Here is a 5,173-nt window from a genome sequence, read left to right as displayed (position 1 = left end):
ATCGCGTGCGCAAACCGATTGCCTGTGGCTGCGCAATGCATTGCTGATTATAACGTTGTAAATAACATTAAGTTTCTTGGACTGACCGATCAAATCGCTTTATAAGACGTAAATCATTATGAGCCGCGGGAATTACTTTCGTATTGAATTTAGCAGCGGTTTGGGCTTTTAAAGATGTGGCGTCTCAGGAGGACATGCATTTAAAGCACACCGTTCTTAAAGTCTCTCCACTTATTTGAAATGTTAAGTCGGGCCAGGTAAAGATGATTGACGGGCCGCATTTGGCCCGCGGGCCGCCAGTTGACTAGCCCTGCTATAAGGCGTTCATTTATTTATTACGTCAAAAGGCTTTGAGGTCCGGACGGACGCATCTCGCGGTCCGCATTCGGACCGGATTACGCTAGTTGGTGACCCCTGTCCTACATCAACCTAGTTAAGTGATTGAAGGATAGACATGAAACGGCTTATTTAATTCATTCAAATAAATAATATTAAACTACATAAAGTAGTATTATTAACTGACCAAAGTATTACAAATGTGAGAATTATACATTAAAGCAAGGATTTTAAAGTTAGACTTTGAATTTTATTGTCAATTCCACTATTGCACACACATATTACACAAAGTATTTAGTTTAATTACATCAGAAGTAACTGTAATGAAATTACAGAAAAATAAGAGTAATCCCTTACTTTACTTTTTCAAGGGAAAAGCAATTAAATTACAGTAACTAATTACTTCGTAACTAGTTACACCCAACACTGAATATATATATATCAACGCAATCTGATGGGAATTCATACCTATTTACAAGGTGGGTCATTCGTGTGAATTTCTATTTCCTATGATCTCATTCGTATGTTTTTGTCGTGATTTGACTTTTCCCCTGTGAGGTTAGGTTTAGGGGCGGGGTTAGAGTAGCCATTTATCGTTGCTTTGCCACCTCATGAAACTTGCGTTTTTAGCTAAATTGGCCTTTGCCAATTGATTTTAGGGTTTGGGGTGAGGTAAGGTGTTTGATTAGCCAACTCCTAAAATATTTTTACGACTTCTTTTGATATCAGTTTATAAATATATAAATGTACATACACACGCGGTCTGTGTATTGAAAGTCGTGCTGGTGACACCAAAAAATGGGGAAATTCATGTTCTTGACACAAATTAATAGATATCAAATTTCGTACCTATGCCACGAACTGCCTTGAGACTGGGTTGCCATGCAATGACACATTAATCTCATAACACAGAATAAAACATGACACAAAATAGCAAACCAATTCATGATTTACAAAATAAGCCTGCTAGCTGTTTCATTCCTCTTGTTCTCTGTGACCAAACCCACTTCTCTAACCAGAGGCCATTAACAGGCAAATACTATTCCTTTCTTTAGTCACTGAAGAGCTAGAGACCACAACATGTTTTATGTGCTTAAGTTCAGGCTAACAGCCATTGTTCGCGTATCTAAACCACACTTCATAATGTTTAATTAAAGCACTTTATCTTCACCTGCTGCCTGCTCCACTGAGATTTCTGCTCCATTCTGCTCAGTTTGATTTTATACTTTTAGAAAAAGCTTCGGCAAGCATCACTATTGCTATTTCTCATACATACTAAACATGCTGAATATTTTGTGCTCATGCACTTTGTGCTACAGACATCAAAAACATCTAAACCAATCTAAAATGGTTCCTATGAGACCAACACAGTTTTGTAAACGAGAGATAAGTACACTATATGGTCGACCAGATCAAAAGCTTAACTGAGCTTGAGCAAGACCAAGGTAACAGCATTTCCATGTCAGAAGACAGTAAAATGACATTTGAACTTTTAGAAGGGCAGATTCTGTACTATGTTTTTTTTCTAAACCCGGATTGAAATGTTTCAAAAAATCACTTCCAACTCAAAAACTTTTGCATGTAATATGCATAGAAATCATAATATTTACACATTATTTGAAATCATAATATTATGAAGTACATAAAGTATCATAATATAACTTAAGAAGTGCATTAATTTTTGTCACATTGCAATTACATTTTACTAAATAGTACCAAAATCATTTTGTTGGATGTATGAAGTCAGTTGTGTCCTTCAGGATTGACACCAAGTGCCAGTGGTTATTGTAGACGGTTTCATTGGACGTACACGGCTGGCCCGAAGTTATTATAACTTATAAATTAAGTTTTATATTTAATTTATTGAATATATGTATATTAATTTATATTTTATTGTATATTAATTGTATTAAATTAAATTACTCAACCGTTATTGATTCTTTGCTGGAAACTAAATTTGGGCCAGATGTTGTTTATGTTGTTGCCTTTGAAACCACCTATGCAAGCAAGGAAAGGAAAGAATTTAGAATTTTTGAAAAGTGAGAAACTGTGAAATGCTTAAATCACAAATTATCGTTTCATTTTATGTATCCCCCTAATGCACTCAGTCTGGCCCAGTGTCAGTGACTTTCTCAGCGACAGCTTGAAGCTAATAGATCTGACAGTGTGCAAACTTCATCTTGCGTTATGACCGAGCCAAAGAAAGCATGGTTTTGTTGATCTCTCCACAAGAGGAGTATTTCTATATTTAAACTTCTAATCCTGTTCTCACAGTAAATGACAAACATTTGTGGTCGGAATCTCTGCTGTGTGATGAGGTATTAGATAAAGCAGGGAAGCTAAAATATGTTTTTTTATCTTCCCACTGGGAATCCAGTGACTCATAGGGTCGCCAAACTCAAACACCATTTCCCGTTTGTCAGAAACTTTGTCCTGATCTTTGACCCTAGGCCCTCCACACAAAAAAATGGTAAAAAGTCTGGCAGCAGAGTTTCCAGACATTTTCTGTAAAATTACGGAAAAGAACTGTTTCACAAAATTACATGAAATGAACTGTAAAAATACAGAGCCAATTTTACGGTCAAAATTGGTTAAATTACAGTATAGCACTGTTGATAATTGCTCATTAAACGGTGTAAAAACAGATAAATTATATCAAAATACATTAAAAAGCAACTTCTTTTCAGGGTAATCTCTGTAAATTTAGGAATTTTTAAGTAATTTTATTAAGCTTCTCTGTCAATCTACAAAGGAATTTACTTTTAAAAAACATTTTAAATGTATAATAACTAAGAAACTACTAATAAAAACCAAATGTCTGTACATTTACCAGTTATAATAAAGATATATATTATTAAAATACACCAAAAGTAGCTACATTTAAAACCTACAATACTGTTAATTAAAAGTAATTAGCAGTTATTTGAATCTATCAGGTCACAGGCCTACAATTATTTCCTATTAAATTCTTTACATGTAAAATAAATACGCAATATTAAAAAATAGTACTTTATTTTGTACCTTCAATGAAACAGAAAAAGACATTCTGGGGGTCTGAGCCAGGTGGTCGAGTAGTTCGTGCTCCGACATATGGCGCCGGTGTGTCCTGGGCGACCCGAGTTCGAATCCCAGCTCGTGGTCCTTTCCCGATCTCTCATCCACTTCGCTTCCTGTCCTCTTTGAAAAGAGTCACTCTCTCTGTCAAATAAAGGCAAAAAACGCCAAAAATAAATCTTAAAAAAAAAAAAAATAAGACATTCTGGGGAAATGCAAAAATATTTATTTTTTAAAATGTTCATCTGACAGTGGGAATACAAGCGGAGTATATCAGATTCAGAACATAGCTCTGTACATACAAGGTATTCGTTACACATCTAGACATTATTTGAGCAACTTGAGTCATATAGATTACTTATGCTACCTATAGGTGACTTAGATTGTCAAGAGTTTTGGTCCCGCTCACTGTCATTATATGCCTTCTATAAATCCTGAAGTTATCTGCTGAAGAAAGAAAAAGATGGTATCAGGTAAACCTATTTTTCAGATATCAACGGTCGCAGCAAAATACTTAGACTGACTGCAAATCTCTATGTACATTATACACTATATTCAGTTTACTTTCTTATAGCAAAACCTCCCAAGAGTTACTTTTGCAGTAACACATCTTGCACAGTCACAGTGGACCCACAAGGACAACACAAATTATTAATAATGAATATTATAGGAAAATGATACCGTGTAGATCAATTTTAATTTATTGCCACTGTCAAAGCAATCCTATGGAATCAAATTACTTGTCTGTCTTTGGCAATGTAGATTTTAGATTATAAACAGTCCAATCTTTTCCATACCTGGATTGTTATGGTCACCTGCGGTAGATTAGCACAAGCAGTCGATCCACAGAACCTGAAAATATTTAAATATATTGTATTACGTTCACACATACAAAGTAGATTTTAGATTATAAACAGTCCAGTTTTTTCCATACCTGGATTGTCATGGTCATCTGCTGTAGATTATCACAAGCAGTAGTTCACAGAACCTGAAAATAAAATATTTAAAATAAGTTGTATTACGTTCACACGTACAAGGTAGATTTTAGATTATAAACAGTCCAATATTTTCCATACCTGGATTGTCATGGTCACCTGCGGTAGATTAGCAAAAGCAGTAGTTCACTGTCATGGCTCTGCTTCATTTAGTCATGTTTTTCTTGGTCCTGTAGCAGAGCCATGACAAAGCTTTTGGTTATGTGTGGAGAGAAACATATTATTGTCCTTTTGACAATAATATACATTCTCTCCAGTGTCTGGTCATTGGCCCCGCTCCTCTTGTTTCCTTGTTATCTTTCCCTGAGTGTTTGATTACACACACCTGCCCCGTGTCGTTATCCCTCGTTTGTCTTGCCTATATATTCCCTCTTGTTTCTTTGTCCTGTGCTTGTGGATTGTACTGTGTTCTACGTATGTACCTTGTGCGTGTTGCTGTGGATTACTCCCCGTTCGTCTTAGTAAGTGTTAGTTCTTGTCTAGTTTGTATTTAGCCCAGTGTCAGTTAGTCTACGTCCTGTTGTTTGTTTTATTATTTTGTGACCTTTCGTTTTCCCCCTTCCGTTTAACCCCTTCACGTTTGCCTGCATCTGGGTTCTTCCACCTCGCTGCCACACCCTCCGGTCGTGGCAGACCTTGACAGTTCACAGTACCTGAAAATAAAATATTTAAAATAAATTGCATTACGTTCACACGTACAATGTAGATTTTAGATTATAAACAGTCCAATCTTTTTCATACCTGGATTGTCATGGTCATCTGCTGTAGATTATCACAAGCAGTAGATC

The 5,173-nt window shown here is 35.9% G+C and overlaps 1 long non-coding RNA gene across 2 annotated transcripts; it reads right to left on the bottom strand.

Moving 5' to 3' along the window:
- Positions 1–3,366: 3,366 nt before the first annotated feature.
- LOC130562403 (uncharacterized) lies at positions 3,367–5,173 on the bottom strand. 2 transcript variants are annotated; one of them, XR_008963946.1, is made up of 4 exons: positions 5,127–5,173; positions 4,325–4,378; positions 4,188–4,242; positions 3,367–3,837 (listed from the first exon to the last, which is right to left on the bottom strand). It is a non-coding gene; the product is annotated as an uncharacterized LOC130562403 (long non-coding RNA). The 2 variants fall into 2 exon arrangements; XR_008963947.1 differs by lacking the exon at positions 5,127–5,173 and adding an exon at positions 4,467–4,515.

This window comes from Triplophysa rosa, linkage group LG1 (assembly GCF_024868665.1).
Source record: "Triplophysa rosa linkage group LG1, Trosa_1v2, whole genome shotgun sequence".
NCBI classification, from domain to species: Eukaryota; Metazoa; Chordata; class Actinopteri; order Cypriniformes; family Nemacheilidae; genus Triplophysa; species Triplophysa rosa.
Note: the sequence above shows the minus strand (reverse complement) of the source record. Positions and strands in the feature narration are given on the sequence as shown.